Source organism: Nuphar pumila, chromosome 1 (genome assembly GCF_984573655.1).
Source record: "Nuphar pumila chromosome 1, dmNupPumi1.hap1.1, whole genome shotgun sequence".
NCBI classification, from domain to species: domain Eukaryota; kingdom Viridiplantae; phylum Streptophyta; class Magnoliopsida; order Nymphaeales; family Nymphaeaceae; genus Nuphar; species Nuphar pumila.
Window position 1 is genome coordinate 176,249,882 of NC_143249.1, and position 17,580 is coordinate 176,267,461.

General features: G+C 39.3%; 1 pseudogene across 1 annotated transcript; it reads right to left on the reverse strand.

Moving 5' to 3' along the window:
* Nucleotides 1-3,957: 3,957 nt before the first annotated feature.
* On the reverse strand, nt 3,958-6,791 carry LOC149851358 (uncharacterized protein At4g15970 pseudogene; annotated as a pseudogene). Its single transcript, XR_016432248.1, has 3 exons — nt 6,594-6,791; nt 5,330-5,695; nt 3,958-4,446 (listed from the first exon to the last, which is right to left on the reverse strand). The product of XR_016432248.1 is annotated as an uncharacterized protein At4g15970 pseudogene (transcript).
* Nucleotides 6,792-17,580: the final 10,789 nt, after the last annotated feature.

Below are 17,580 nucleotides of genomic sequence, written 5' to 3' on the forward strand. Positions count from 1 at the left end.
GGGAATTTAAAGGACTCGACGTACCTAATCAAGCAAAGTCTTCAACTACAAAGTTGGAGGACTGTGTCTTAGCTTTCCAGAATGTCTAAGAACACTAAAAACCGACCAGTATCTAGTGAGATATCATTGATTCTTTAGAGGTGTCTCTGACAACTCTACAATCATAAAGCTCGTTCATGACAAAAATACCGAGTATGAACTGGGCTAACAGACCAGGTTTGAACCATAGGGTTCTGACCCTGGACAGGGCCAGCAAACAACCACAAACAGAAAATCAAGACAAATGAATTAGTTGAATGCCTTAACTACCAAAATGCACACTTTTTTTTTGAAACCGTGTGTGTGTGACATGTAATGCATCACATCTAGTGCTACGAAAAGAAAGTAAAGAGCGGCCACACGAATCTAATCCACCGATTCTACTTGCAACTCACATGTATGCATTGTGGAATCTGGTTTTATGTACACACAAGAAATGAAGAGTACATTACAAAAACAAAAATGCAAATGGACAATGAAAGAAAATCTCACTTTTGATGTGTGCAACGGAGGAAACCAAACTCTACTCTTGGCTTAGAGTGTAGAGAGGAGTCTCTCTTCGGTACCCAGCCCTACACACAAGCTCAAGGTAGGTCTAATAGAGGTTCACAAATTCAGTGGGAGAGAGAGAGAGAGAGAGAAAGAAAGAGAGGAGAGAAAATGAGGTTTCTTTCTCTTTCTCAAGGTTTTATAAGTTAGGCTTTAGATCCAACGGTGGTGTTTTAATCTTGAAAATGAAGGGTTGTGGTTCTTTCACTTAAGTGTCACATCCTTCTAGGCGGTGACACTTTTGTAAATAAACTCTCTAGGCTAAAAACGCTCCAATAGACTTATTTCATTTGAATTAATTTAAAAATCTTTCAATAGTGCCCCTCTAAGGCACTATTCATGCACTATTCATGAAGGGCCCCACTAACCTTCATTATTTTATTCATTCCATCTTTTTTTTTGTGAAATTGCATTTAGGTTTTGAAAGTGTCTTTCTAAACTTTCAAAAAACTCAAGCATTCTCGTAAAAACCTCGATTCTTGTCAAAATTTCTTAAAATACATTGAACTTAGGCATTTAAGTTTTTCGGTGGATCAATTCAAATGTTTCTATGCATTTTAAATAAAAACTTAAGGATTCAGTATAATATCATTACGATGTATGTATATATATATATATATATATTGATTTATTCTAGGGTTTTATATACATATTTGTGTATATATATACATACGAATACATACACATGTATATTCATATATATACAAATATATATGTATGCCCTCAAAAATACATATGAAATTCTTATCATGAATTGAATTTTCTTCTCAGAAAATTTACGGGTCTTACATTTGGACCAAAACCAGATTAAACCTAATTTAGGTCCAACTAGGTTCAAACCTACTTCAAGTGGGCTAGGCTAGGTCAAATGGGTTAGATCTAGTAAAAAAATGGTAGAATAGGTTAAACTATCAGTGCTAAGGGGTTTTGTCTCAACTGGGTTCGGTCTAGGTCAGGTGGGTCTAAGCTCACGTCAAGTAGGCTTAGTCAAGGTCAAATAGGTCTGACCTAGGGTAAGACCAAGACAAGGAAGGAGAAAAAAAAAACTAGCTTAGTAGGTCAGGTTGACTTAACCAAATTGGGCTCAACCTAAGCTAGGCAGGTCCAAGCTCACTGCAAGTGGGCTTGGTCTAGGCTAGAACCAAGAGATAGGAGAAAGGCTAGAGAGAGAAAGAGGAGAGAGATGAAGGAAGGACTATTTCTAAGATAGGTCACCTCTTATTTATAGGCAAAATTTTGGGTCTTGGATCTTTATGGGTCTGGATCCGATCCAAATGACCAACTTAATCTAAGATCCAAACTTAGTGGTAAAGTAACTAAATGACTTCTATGTCCCTGTGAAGCCCGCCTAATGATTTCATGAGATATTTATGTGGGGTCCACAAGATATTTTTGGTGAGATATTTTTGTAGGCCTGCCAGATATTTTTGTGGAAGCCGCATGTTTTCGTGGTTTCACTGATATTTTTCGCGAAAGAAATTTGAGGACACCATTTTCTTTGTATCAACGAGACAAAGTGAGTTGTCTCGTTAAAATCTTTTAATTTTGTCTAAGAAGAGAGTTATGACTCTCTGATCATATATCTTTGAAGATATATACGCCCTAAGTATAATTGACTCGTTGTATTAGTTTCGCATTTCGGGTTCATATGATAGTTTTACATAAAACACCTCTTAGTTTTGTTTAGAATTTTCACTAAAAATTTATGGGTCGTACAAAGCTTGGCTCACGTAATTATGTAAGGCACCAAGTTTTGGTATATGGATAAATTATTTCATAGCAAGAAAAAAGGGTAAAGCCAGGAGGTGCCATCACATGGCACACTTTGAAGTGTGCCGCTGCACCTGATGACCTCTTTCTTTGGCTGACCGTCCTATAATTGTGGGGGTAAAAAGCAGATAAAGGGCAGCCAGGTGCAGAGGCACACTCATCAAAGTGTGCCATGTGATGGCACCTAAGCCTGGCTCAAAAAGGTCATATAATATTGGGTAAGACGTTAGACCTGAGCCAGCGAGTTTGAATCCCACCCTCCTTTTTGTTGATTTAAAAATTTTATTAAATAAAGATGTTAGGGTCAAGCTCGAGCCAAGCTTGAACAACCCTTTTTCTTTAACAATCTAAGCTGAGCCGGCCAACAAGTTTCTAACCACACTAGGGCCCAGCATGCGCAAATGTGGGGTCCAACCCTGACTCGCCCCACACATCCCTCTGAGACTCTTTTTGGTTCCGGGGGAGTTTTGCCCTCCCCCTGGAACAGGGGAGGACAGGACACCCCTGGACACCTTTGAAAAGAAAAAACCCAAAAAAAGTGTCCTTATCCAGCCTTGGACAAGGACAGCAGACAGGTCAGGACACCATGGCTCTCCGTCAACCAAGTGCCCACAGTGATTGCTTGCTTGTTGGTGAACCAGGAACTGCTGTGAAAGGAGACTGGAAAAGATGCCCATACTATTTTCAGCTACTTGATGAGATTAAAGTGAGAAGAGTTTCTATACTCTCTTTTTTTGAATTTATAACCTGAAGAAACAGCACTCGGCATGAAGACCTGGTCGCTTTGGCTCAGCCTGTCATACCTACGGTCGTCGTGCCGGCAGCGTAAAACTCCAAGGCTAGGACCCCTGCCCCCGGGGACTATGCTAAGTGTTGGCTTGGACAGAGGGGTGACCCAATGAGAATTGAACCTTGACTGCCCGCCAAGGCCCCCACTCCACTATGCCAACCCCCCTTGGTGCAAAGAGTTTCTACACTTGTTATAGCACCTCTATAAGAGAAACAGAACTTGTTATAGTTTTTTTTTTCTGGACCACACCAAGATATAATTAAAATAGAACTTGTTATAAATTTTTTTCTGGACCATACCAAGATATAATTAAAATAGCTCCTAGTCATTTTCATAAGCTGCTCAATGTCAGCCCATGATTGAAGATTTTTGAAGTGCTCAATGAAGCAAGAAATGGGTGATGCTTTTTTCTTTAATTATGAAAAAAAAAACTGAAAGAAATGCTAAACCTGTAACTGCTTTGTTATCAACATTAATTCAGATATCACACTGATCCACAGGTGACCTTTTGAGTCAGCCATGGTTGTGTTTTAGTCATTATAGACTGGATTTTACCAACTTCTGGTAATCTCATGAGTTGTGCAGGTACAAGATGCGTGATATGGGAGTCAAACAAGCTGATCCACGTGAATGTTGCGCTACAGAAGCGTACATGAGATTTTCACTTCATAGGGCTCAGAAGGAGATCAAATTTGAATTCGAAGCAATTCGTATCTTGTAATTCATTGATTCTGGTTCCTGTTCATTCTGACCTTCTGTAGGCAGTAGAAGTATCATGAGGACACTCTGAAGTTTATTGTCATAGATGATCACCAGCCACAAAACTTTGGTGCCCTCCAAGCTGGAGATCTCTCTCTTTTCTCCATTGTCGGCAGTGCAGTAAAGTTTCTCCAATCATCAAGGATGATTCTCAAGTCGCGAAGTTTGTTTTGAAGGCCAATGCAGCAGTTTGCGTGCATTGTGCAGACCTTGTTCATGTCCTTGCTTGGCTCACAGAACCCACCGAAGTAAGCAGTATCAAGAAATCTCATCTTCATGCCAATCTCATTAATAAAAGTGCCCTTTTTTATGATATTCAACACATCTTGATCATGGAGATCAGGATATTGTTTCCCTGAGTTGTACCAGAACTCATAGAATCGAATTGTTCGATCGTTGGACTTCACATACTCGAATCCGCCGTTGACCCAGTTGCTCATGTCTGAGGAATTGCCCATAAATTTATCACAAGCTATTTGAAAATCTGCATCCGGTAGAAATCGTGTGAATGGGTTTCTAAACCACATTATATCTGCATCCTACAAGAGTGAAAAACAAAGTTACACACAAGTACTTTTGTTTGCTACAGTATGTTTGAATGTGAGATCTGAGCAATCGGATTTGGCGTGGGGCACATGCCTAACCGAGAAATTCAAATGCTGAACTTTAGATCCTTGTTTTTCGATGATCTAATGGTGGCAAGAGATACGTGAAGCTCAGATATTCCATTCTCAAATACAATTCCTCAGATTTGAGGGCTGGGTCATTTGAATGCATCCTAAACCTTTTTATCAAGTTAACTGAGTTCCACATCAATTTCTAAGAAGTCCCCTAGATGGTCATGGCAAAACCCATCAAGTTAGATTATCAATGGTAAAAAAATTTCAAACAAAACACTGAAAAAGGAAAACTACAGTTGGTTTGGCATTTAGACAAGGCAAGCTACAGTATTTTTTTTTTTAAAGGCAAGGAAAGCTATAGTTGATGTGGGAATTTGTGAAACGTTTGTTCAAATACAATTGTAAGATATCACTATGAGAGGAACAGCCTGCTTTATGTGAGAAAATGCAACTCTTCCTGAATGTGTATCCATTTCACATCAACTGTATTTTTGCCTGCTTTTATGTGGGCTTGGTGGGCCTCCTATGATCATCACTTGAGCTCCATTTGAATGAGCCTCTCATCTGGACTGTCTACCAAGAAACCAACAATCCAGAGATGTGATGGGACCATTCTTTAACCAAAAGCAGGATGTAGTCAATTGGTTGATGCTATGCATCCAAGAACCAAGTTGGGTGGCTCACACCATGGAGCATGCATAAGCATGGTGCTCATGTGACTAATTTCATTAGATGCCTAGTACTTAGCTTCTCAACCCTAATGAGAGTTTCAGAATTTAAGCTTAAGAGATGGGGAATTTACTGTGAAAACAAAGTCGAAGCCCAATTCCAGAACGGTCTGCAGGAAGCGAATCCTCCTCCACATCATTTTTAGGTAATCAGGTGTCATGAAGCGCGTCTCGGCCGAGAAGTCTGTGCCTTTGGTACTGAGGAAGTAACACTGTTTATGTATCGATTTGCATCGATCGAGTGCACTTTGATCCAAACAGATGATGACCAAATGGTTTATTAGATCACTAGTTTGTTCTCCAATTTGGAAACTCTCAAGAAAAAGATCAATGATTGAACCGGGAGCTGCCCATGCTTTGTTCAATGTGGTTAAGATGATTGTTCTGTTCTTCATTGCTGCTCTGCTCAAAACTGTTTTCAAAGTTTTGTCTTGGTTGTCCTGTTCACCATATCGTACAGAAGTTCAATCTTTGTAACGAACTCTTGGGAACAATCACTTTCTTCCAATGCCACAAATCTCTACTATGAAAACTTCAGCAAGGGAAAATCTCGTGATAGTTTGAATATTCTAGTTTTTCTCGAGAAAATACCAAAATGTATAAAATGTAAAAATTGCATCAAATATACATCTACTTAAAACACAAATATTACAGACATTAAATTTTTTTATTGCGTTAACATCACAATAAAAAAAAGATATTTTCAAGGTAGGATTTGTGACATAACATGGAAATGCAACTATAAACGACAGGATGACTGAGGTGGCCTTTCAGCTGTAACCAAACAACACGACAACTGGAATTACCAACAAGCTTCAAAATGGTGGAACAAATATTGGACTGTACTGCAGTTTACAAATTACGACAAAGAAAGAAAAAAGGAAAAGAAAATTCACCGCTACTCAATCACAAATTATAAGGAAAAGTTTCACAGAATGTAAGGAGAAATATAAAATATAAAATATAAAACAACCAGGTATTGTATTAGATCAGAATGACTTACAGATAATTGGTTGTAGAGAACACAAAAAAGAATACAAATTTATTGCAAGAAAAGACAGAAAATAACTATGAATTCCCCACTAATGTTTTCGAGAACAAATTGTAAACAAGCAAACAACAGAATGAAAAAAAATTTTGGTGACAATTTAATTGTAAGAAGAGAGAAAACAGCCATGAATATTCCCCAATAATGGTATCAAGAAAATTATAAAGTAAAGACAAGAATACAAAAAAAAAATGGTGGCAAAATTTATTGTGAGAAAAGAGATAAGACAACCAAGAATTCCCCATCAATGGTTAAAAAAGAAGATAAACAATATCAGAATGTGAACTCACTGTTTGAGATCCCCAAGGCCATGGAGATTCAGTTATTCCAAGGTTGAAGCTAAATTTCCAGCCTGAGGTGGCCTGCAAGCTGCCAACTCTTGGGAGGTAGAAGCTGAAGTAGAACAAGAAGCCTGAAAGCATCATGATCAGAGTGAAAAATCTAAACACATATGAGTTGCAGATCTTCTTTACAGCCTGAGGAGTCATCTTGCTTCCCAATGAATGTGATGAGAAGGGTGTGTTAGAGACCTCTTTTTTGGTGTGTGGAACCTCCATTTGGTCGAATTCTTTCTACCTTTTTATGATATTGTGATCTCTTTCTTGATATAGGAAATCTGCACTTAACTGATTTCCACTGATGCCTTCTGAATTTGGTGAGAACCCACACAGTGAATGGTGTGAGCCTTTCTCGGGAAAGCTCCATTCAATTGATTGATTTTCTATTGGTAGCTTTTTCACGTACATAAGAATACAAGCCTTGCTGGAAAGATGGGAATATGAGGGGGCTGGGAATATATGCAAATGGTTGGCCATAGTGGTGCATTTTTAAAAGGGAAAAGTAGTGGAGCTGAGTTGAGTAACTGAAAACTCAGGCAGCCTTTTGAATTAAAATGACCACCATGTCCCGAACAGTCTATCACATGATGATGGTGGTGTTAAAGCGGTTACAGATCTTGCAAGCAGGAGAGAGAGAGAGAGAGAGAGAGAGAGAGAGAGAGAGAGCTCATTGGTCTGCATGACTAATTTCGTGAGAGACATTTTTACCGACGTGGGAGAGTATTTAGAGATTAAGCCATCAAGTTCATGCTTACATGTGTATAAATAAATTCATGCGGGCGGCATTGGGGCTCAAGGAAATAGAAACCTACATAACATGTTTTTTTTTTTTTGAAATTCTAAGGATTTATCATATTTAATACATCATAAGGTTTCATTTTGGACACCGGTGAAAATCAACGGCTCAAATTCATGCAAATAAAGGAGGTTTAAAAATGACATAAAAGATCATATTTGAGTCAACTTTAACACATGAAAATAATAAAATAAAAGATGCTAAACAGTTTTTTTGAATGACAAAATAGGGTTAGGCAGACTCCCACCGGTTATGATTCAACGTACAAGTGGGTTTTGAACCTGCAACGTTCCACTACAAGAAGACCTGCACTAACAGCTCCTTCCAACCACACAGAGCCCTTGTTGGTAGTATATGCTAAACATGATCCAATGGTCTGGTTCATATAGTTCTTATCGGGTCTGGGCATGGTTCACTTATAGTGGACCTGACAAGACCCAAGTCTGGACCCAATACCATACCCGAAATCAAGTCCAATCTGGCTCTGCCTGGGTCCGATTTTTTTGTTTGAAAAACTCTATAAGAATGGGTAAACAAATTTGGACGGGATAAGCGTCCGCTGTGCATAAAAAAAGTGTTTTTAGCCGCACCGCCAAAAAACTTATTCATCGCAAAATCATCCTATTCTCTCTCTCTCTCTCTCTCTCTCTCTCTCTCTCTCTCTCTCTCTATATAGAGAGAGAGAGAGAGAGAGAGAGATTGATCGTCCCACCAAAAGATAAAAATCGTCTAAACTTCTTTTAAAATTCATTTTTAAAAGCATTTGTTGACAATTTTTACCCAAATGTTATCTCCATGGTCAAAAACTTAAGAGCCGGTTCTTCTAGCAAAATTTTTCAATGCATATATACGATTTTGTAATGTGCTAAAAATCAACCGGTTGAAAATTTTGAAGTTTTTTAAATTATAAAAATCTTATTTTGTACATCTAAAAAAATGCTATAAGATCTGGTTCATAGGGTTTCTAATTTTCTATTGTGGAAATTGCTTCCGTACCATCAGATTTGCCTAAATATGATTTTTAAAATTGGTTTGTATAGTTAATACCTTCTTTTTGGATGGTTCTCCTTCCCACATACCTGATTCATATTTATATTCACATAAATTATAGTTCTATTCATTTCTAAAAGGGCCCTACATTTGTACTAGCAGCTAGGGATGGGAGTGGACCGGGGAAAACTGGGCCCTGCCTCTCCCCGTTTGGATCGGAGATGGAGGACATGAAATGGGGATGGAGGTTAAAATCTAAACCCGTGAGGGGATGGAGGTGGAGATGGACTTCCAAACCTTCCTCTCCTTCTTTAGGGATGGCACTGGACCAAGGAGAAACAGGCCTTGCCCCGCCTCATCCCATTTGGACCGAGGATGGAGGACATGAAACGGAGATAAAAGCGGGGATAGAGGTTAAAATCAAAACCTGTGCAGGGATGAAGGGCAGAATTTTGACACGGGTTGAGAGTGGAGACCTTGTCCCCTGCCCTCACCCTCACCCTCACCCTCACTAGAAGCAGCAAGATAGTGCAGGCTTTATTTGCAAGGTCTTTGGAGTCATCTGTCATTACACTTCTTAAAAGAACCTTGATTTAGCACAAATGGGATGCCTAGATTTTAAAGACACGTTTGGAAGCGAAAAACATGTAGTTAAAATGTTGCAAAATGAAAAAACTGTGTGGATTTTCCGACCCTTCCAAATGAGAGAGACTTTTTTATTGAGAGAGTTTTTCTAAAAAATACACTTTTTGATAGGAAACATTTCACCACCAATTTTTTTTTTTATCACCACCCTCCTCTCTCTCATTTTTTCACATTTTCCCAATCTATTTTTCTCATGCTGCATATACCAGCAAAAAAACTTTCTTTTGAAAAAATTCTCATATCAAAAACCCTCATAGGCAAAACTTTCTTTTCCTATGAGAGTTTTTTTTATCTTCCAAACTTGCATAGATCATTGCTTGGTGAAAAAGTAAAGTTCTTTGTCAATGTGGAAACCGGTGTCCTCCAAAAGGCTGGTCAAGGAATCTCACCTTTACTATGATCTCTTTGCACCAAAAGGACCATCTCATAGAAATGCAAATTGACCTTACCCCACCCCCATTGTCATTTTTAAATTGTACTTTTTCTTAGGACTTTATTTAAGAATAATTTCATTTAAGGGCCAACTTTTTACCCTTTATCTTAAATCTGGGCCTCATGTTTTCAAGATTCTAAATAGGGATGGCAGTGGACCGGGGGAAAGCGGGGCCCCGCCCCGCCTCGCCCCGTTTGGACCGGGGATGAAGGGTATGAAACGGGGATGGAGGCGGGGATGAAGGTTAAAATCCATCCCCGTCCGGGGGTGGAGGCGGGGATGGACTGGCACGTTCCCCCGCCCCGCCCCGCCCCGCCCCGCCCCGCCCCATCCCCGCCCCGGCCCATCCCCGCCCCGCCCCCGGCCCATCCCCGTCCCGGCCCCGCCCCATCCCCGCCCCCAACTCAGATGAACTGTTTACTAACCCTAACTCCCTTCCCTAATTTCCTAACCCTGGAGCCGGGCGACGTTACTGTGCACGTAGGACGCCGGGTTCTCGATAGCGTACCGGACTCCGGCCTGGGCGGCGAGGTGCATCACGTGGGTGAAGGCGACGAGGTCGAAGAGCTTGGCCAGGAGCCGGGCGTCGTTGATGTCGCCGGCGATGACGAAGACGCCGTGGTCGCCGAGGATTCGACGGCGGGCCTTCTTGAGCGAGGGGTCGTAGTAGTCGTTGAAGTTGTCGAGGCCGACGACACCGTCACCGCGCTTCCGGAGGGCGAGCGAGACGTGGGTGCCGACAAAGCCAGCGGCGCCGGTGACGAGCACGCTCATCCCGCGGGGTCGGGGTCGGGGACGGGGGCGGGGTCGGGACGGGGACGGGGCGGGGGCGGGGCGGGGACGGGGACGGGGCGGGGACGGGGACGGGGACGGGGCGGGGGTGGAGGACATGAAACGGGGATGAAGGCGGGGGTGGAGGATAAAATCCATCCCCGCCGCGGAGGCGGGGCGGGGGTGGAGGATAAAATTTTGAGGCGGGGCGGGGGTGGAAACCTTGTCCCCCGCCCCGCCCCGCCCCGCCCCACTGCCATCCCTAATTCTAAATATGCCCTTCTATGTTTCTTACAATTGTCAAACAAGGACCTACATTTTTTTATAAGGGAAACCCTCACCAAGAACCGGGTCACTTAAATACAATAGTGCACTCTAAAAAAAATACATTTATTAGTGTCATTTTAACTTATTTTAAATTACAAGAGTAACCTTATCATTAAGAGTTCAATCTATTTACTTTTCTTTTTTATAAGAATGAATGAGTATTTTTCAAATTTCAAGGGACATTATAAAATACCAAAAATAAATCAAGTTTTTTCTGGATGATAGATGTTGATGAGCCAGGATCAGGTGCCATCGCATGACCGCTGCAATCCTGTTTCACTGTTTTCGTGAAAGGTTTGGCTCATATTTGGAATTTAGAAAAAAGTAAGGCTCATATTTGCAATTTGGGACAAAAAGTTGGCCCATAAATGGAAATTTTCCTTTTATATATATCGATCCCAAGTATGGCACCGCATTAAGTTGGACTCTTTTTTTTTTCTCCTTATATGCTTGGGCTAGGATCTTATTTAGGAAAAAATATATGTAGGGCCAATGTTTTTGCCCCTAATCTCAAAAAAGGGCATCATATTTCTGAATTTTCTCATATGAGCCTCTGTTTTTTTCAAAAACTGCAAAACAAAAACATGAGTTTAGATTTAACTTGAATTAATGGTCAATGGTGCAAGAAAAACAGAAACCCATATCAGCAAATTAAAAAATGTGAGGCCTTTATTGAAAATAACGGTAAAATTTGGCTCATAAATGGAATTTTTCTTTTTTTTTATGGATCATCCACATTGGGGCCGACTTCAGGTCCAGTTTATGACCAAACCTAAAAAGGAAATGGGTTCAAAGGTGGTCCAACAATTTATCGGATCAGCCTACTTATGAACCCCATGGTCCACCCAGTATCGAGCTTAGGGGGGAAAAAGAGAAAGAGCTTGAGCCATAATTCAATCTTATCAGGTTGGACCCCAGTCTGGGCCCATCTTGTTTGCATAATAGAATGAATCAACAGGCATGTACCTGGTTTTATATCTAAGCTCGCAAAAGTTTTTTTTTTTTTTTGAGAAAAAATCTCGCAAAAGCGTGCCTAAATACAGCCGGTTGATCAACCCCTACTTATAAAATGGATATGATGGTCATAAAGCTAGATTGTTCATAAGGCTACTAGAATATGAGAATTAGTTAACGGAGATTTTCATGTTTTTTTTTTCTTAAATCTGACCATAGGGATGTGTGATCTACATTTTTCGTTTTTAAAAGGAGTGGCTTTTGAATAATCTGATTGTGAAGCATATTCAATATTTTTTAAGGCTCGAAATTCTACAACTTAGAAATTTTGTAAATATTCAAGCATCCGAAAATTATGTTTTTTCATTGAAAAGGCATGGTCCAACGGTCAATTCCTAGCAAATGAATTATGTTGTATGCATTTACAAAGTTGGATTGACATAAAAAGAAAAAAACATTAGAAGAGCCTAGTTGACACTAAGGACACGTTTGGAAGTGGAAAGATGCAGTAAAAGTGATACTAAATAAAAAAAATCCGTACAATTTTTTTGACCCTTCTAAACGAAAGAGACTTTGTCTAAGAGATTTTTTCTAAAAAGTATACCTTTTAATAGAAAACATTCTTTTATGGGGGAGGTGGGGGAATATTTTCAACTAAGAGGTGAGGAGTGGAAATCACTATTTTCTGGTGGTAAGAAATATTTTTCCATCTCACCACCACCACTGGCTACCACCCACCATCTCACTATAACCACCACCATCACCATCACCCACGTAACACTCCGGATTTTTAAAGCAATACTAAGTTGAAAATTTCATGATTTTTTTTCTTTTCTTTGCAGTGAAACTTAAAGAATATTTTAGCAGCAAAAATGAACGATAATGAGTCGTCAGTTTTAAAAAACTTTGGGCTAGTCACAGGTATGTGACCAAGCACTCATTGACCACAAAGGTATTTCATTTATCAAAACAACTTATTTATTACAAATATCACTGCTTGAAAAAACAGTATTTAGTTTTATAAAGAAAGCAGTACAACACTGTCTAGAGAAACCCTAAAACTCGATGTTGTCTTGCTCTGTATATCACATCGCAAGTTCAACACATGTAATCCCCATTAAAAGGGATCAGAACCATTACTGGTCTGATAAGAAAGCATGCATTCACGCATTCAATCAGGTATCAACTCATGAAAATGCACAGACCACTCAGGGTCATAATTCACAACAACGACGCTCAAGTTTCTACGCCTTAGCATATATCGTGAAAGCCTCCTCAAGGCTACGAGTTGAACATTTTGCTCAAGTCTTCAAGACTTAGCGTGAGCCTCTTCAGATTCTGAATTAAGACATCAAACTCAAGTCTCCAAGACTGGGCACATCTGTATCCCACGAATCCAAGTGCGAGCTCCTCGAGCTTAGCTTAGTCCTGCGGATACAACATGAGTCTTTACCCAATCGGTCCAATAGTATACTGAATCTTGACACATTTGTCAAGGTTATACAATACTTATCAAAATAACGCATATTCATTCATACATTCATACATTGCTGAACCTAGAACTAATGCATTGTTTTGATATTAATCGTTCACTCCCTCGTACATGGGAGAAGCTTGAACTCTGGCATCAACGCCATGTTTTGGGGGTTTATTATTCTATGTATTTTAGATACCCAAGAAGCATGTTGACTCTGTCCATGATAGGACAGTAGAACTCATATCGGGATAACCCTAACAAGCCGGCTCGGATGCATCCTCTACTGCAGTAGTTGGGTTCAATCTTTACATATTTAAGGATAATCACGACCTTCAAACCTCATTAGTAACGGGAGACCCCTTGAACTCTTTGGTTCATGATAAATACATGTCACTCGTGGTTGTACCATCATCGTCTTCCACGATGAACAATAGTTCTGAAGGGGTTCGACGGTCTAACCATTACTTATCGGATATTTGAATGTCATTCGAACAAGACAGTGCATCCCACACTGAGAAAATATGTACCTTGCCCCATTTAGTATTCTCAAGCACGGTCCAACCGTAGGGTTCCTGTGATATTAAGTTTTATTCATATGCATGCTTGACTCTGCTCTCAGCATCTACTTTCATCATGAGCATCTCACCTCTTTTGGGTGGATATAGAACTCTGGATCTTCGGCCCTTATGAGTCTAGTTGTGCAATAATATTTTCTATGAGCATGCATATGACACGATCTCAACAGATCGACAACTCGACGTATATCACTGCAACAAGCACTTGGCCTAATCAAGACACAACAACTACTCTAGCCCTTACGAGTAAAGTGTGTTTATAGACGAATATGAGAATGAGTCATTCTGGCAATATTCCGACAACAGGGCATCCTCGTGCCATTAAACTGGTTCAGGCAATTCTTTTGTCAACCATTTCGACATTACTTCTCCTACTTTGACGGCAGAAGTGTGACGACCCTTTCTACTTTATAGAAAGTACTTGACAGAATTTCGGTAGGAACTCCTTTGTATGACAGAGTAACATGTTATATTTTTTTTGAGCCTTTGTTGAGCTTCTTCAGAAATTTCGACATCACTTGCTCTCTTTGACTGAGAAAACGTGTGTTTCCTTTAAGCTCGGTGATCATCTTTTCAAAAATTTTGGCAACATTTCTCATCTTTGATGGAGAAATCGCTATGTTTAACTCAGGGATGGATGTGCACCGTTGTACGTACTTCGCATCCATCAAGGTTCATTGGAACCTTGAGCGTTAGCCAGGCCATGCGTAAGTGATTTAAGTTTTTATGAAAAAATGATTTTACGCAAGAGTAAAGTCTTTTCAATAAAGATTCCTTTCGTCAAGCAGAATCTTGATCGAAGAATGACATATAGAATCGCATTGGCGATTTAGAGTTGATTTCCATTTTAATGCTCATTTATGCGCAGTTATATGTAATATAAGCAGGCGCCTGTGATTTATAGTGTGACGACATAAATGAAGACATATTTAATGTTCGATAAGAGAAACTGAACTAAATAACTTGTAGAAAGCAAATACATATATATTTGCAGAAAGCAAGAGCCTTAGCATCATTCGGCGCGACGACAATCTTAAATCCATAATTTAAATTGCAAAAAGCAGGAGCTTTGGCATCGTTCGACACAACGACAATCTCAAATACATATATACTACAATACGCAAGAGCTTTTATCGTAAATATCCAACAATAGTTGCAAGCAGACACACGTGAACACCGAAGTCTTCCAGAAAGCATAAACCAAGGACTAGGGTCAGATACTACTTTCAGAACATATATGATATATATCATAATACAAATCAATAAATACTTGTGAGAGAGTGATTGACGAATTAAACTTACAAAGATATGTGGCAGTGCTCCAACGAAGTGGTTGATGCACTCCTAAGTCGTGGTCTGCACATCCTTTATGTCTGATACGGTCACAACTAAGAGTGTCATTACAACTTTCAACGGAATGATGATCTGACGAAGTCTAGACTAAGAACCGGTTTGAACCTAGCTTAGGTCCAACTGGATTCAAACCTACCTCAACTAGGTTAGGTTTAGTCGGATGGGTTAGGTTTAGGCAAGAAAAAGGTTTAGAAGATCAAGTCGGCAGGACTAAGGGGTCATGTTCAAACTGAGTTTAAACTGGGTTAAGTGGGTCTAACTAAGCCAAATCTAGGGCAAGTGAGTTTGACATAGGCTAAGAACAAAACTAAAGAGGAGAGAGAAAAGCTAACCTGGTAGGTCAAGTGGGTCTTGACCAACTGGGCTCAGGCTGGGCTAAGTAGGTCCATGCTCACTGCAAGTGGGCTAATTAAGATAGGGAGGGATGGTTTTAGAGAGAGAAAGAGGAGAGAGAGGGAGGATTGAAATTTTTCTAAAAAGAAGGGGGTCTCCTCTTATTTATAAGCAAAAATGTGGATAATGGATTTACATAGGGTTTAGGTCTAATCCAAAATCTCTTACTTGATCCAAGACCCGAACTTGGCGATAAAGTAACAAAATAACTTCTATATCCTTGTGGAACTCACCTAATTAATTTTATGGGATATTTTGTAGGTCCCACAGGATATTTTCTGAGGAATATTTTTGTGGCGCCTACCAATATTTTTGTGGGTTTCGCAAAAAAATTGGGGTTTCGATGATTTTTTTCTCAAAAAAATTTGAATACGACATTTTCTTCATTTCGACAAAACTAAGAAAGCTGGCTAATACAAATCTCCTAATTTTACTTAAGAATAAAGTTATGGCTCCCCAACTGTTTGAACATAAATTTGTGAGGATACATACGTCATAAATATAATTGGCTCATTGAAATTGATTTATTTCTTATTTCAGGTTCATATGCTATTTTTACATAAAAACCTTTGTGAATTTATTCAGAATTTCTACCCAAAAAAATGTGGGTCTTACAACCCACCTCCCAAAAAATGACCCTCCCCATCATCAATCACCAACATCTATCCCCCCCCCCCCAACATCTATCACCCCCCCCCCCCCTCCACACACACACACACACACACACCACCTCCCAAAAACTTGTGCTGAATAAGTTCCACCACCACCCCCAACGATGATTTTTCATCACCACCACCACTACCCACCTCCCGAAAAACCATGCCAGAGAAGCTCCACCACCACCCCTCTTCCTCTCTCTCATTTTTTAAGATTTTTCATTTTATTTTTCACATGCTACCCAAACAAGTTAAAAAAATTCAATTTAGAAAAATTGTCATATCAAAACTTCTCATGTTCCAGTGACTCCCAGTGACTCCGTTCCTCTACCTTGAGACTCAACAAGAACAACTATGATTACATGTCATGTAGAGAAACAAACTATATTTGCAAAAGCTAACAATCGCTAATTATTGCCCAATTTGAAAGCATTACCCAATAGTTCTTCACACAACGATTACATGTCATGTAGAGAAACAAGATATCAAATACATTTCTTCATTTGGATTCTACTTAGACGGCACAAAGATACAATTTTCTCATTTTTTATATAAGTAAAATGACTTATTTTAACTATTTTTTTCTCTATTTTAGGATGTTAGTTGCACAACAACAAAAGTTTAAAACGATAAATTATTGGCACCCAAAAACTCGCGAGATATAGAAAATAAAAAATAAAAAATAAAAAAAACATGTTTTCCAGTAAAATATCGATAATAATAAATGAATTAAAAAATTATGAAGAAATAAAAATAAATATATTAAAAAAAAAAAAACATGTGCTTTTTTAGATAAATAGTCGTTAAAAACATAAATATCACGTTCATGATATATTTATGTTCGCACTTGTGGAGGGGTGACAACCAATTTTCTTATAACGGTTGGGTTACATCAAGGATCTGCATTAAGCCCTTTCTTATTTGCTATAGTGATGGATGAGCTTACGAGATTAATTCAAGAAAATGTGTCATGGTGTATGTTTTTTGCTGATGATATTGTTTTGATTGATGAGTCTAGAGATGGGGTTAATGCTAAGTTAGAATTATGGAGACAGACATTGGAAGAAAGAGGTTTTAAGTTGAGTAAGAGTAAGACATAATATATGGAATGTCGGTTTAGTAAGCAACGAAGTAGTGATAGGAGTGTAGTAAAGCTTGGTGAGCAAGAAATACCGATGGATGACTGTTTCAAATATTTGGGATCTATCATTCAAAAGTATGAAGAAATTAATGGAGATGTAAATCATAGGATAAAGGTTGGGTGGATGAAATGGAAAAGTGCAACTGGAATGTTATGCGATCATAGAATGACATTGTAGTTGAAGGAAAAGTTTTATAGGACGACAATTAGGCCCGCTTTATTATATGGTACGGAATGTTGGGCTGCCAAGAGACATCATATTCAAAAAATGAGTGTAGCTGAGATGCGTATGCTTAGATGGATGTGTGGAAATACAATAAAAGATAAGATTCGAAATGAGGAGATACGTAAGAAGGTAGGCGTTGCATCCATTGAAAATAAGATGAGAGAGAATTGTTTACGGTGGTTTGGACATATTCGGTGAAGGC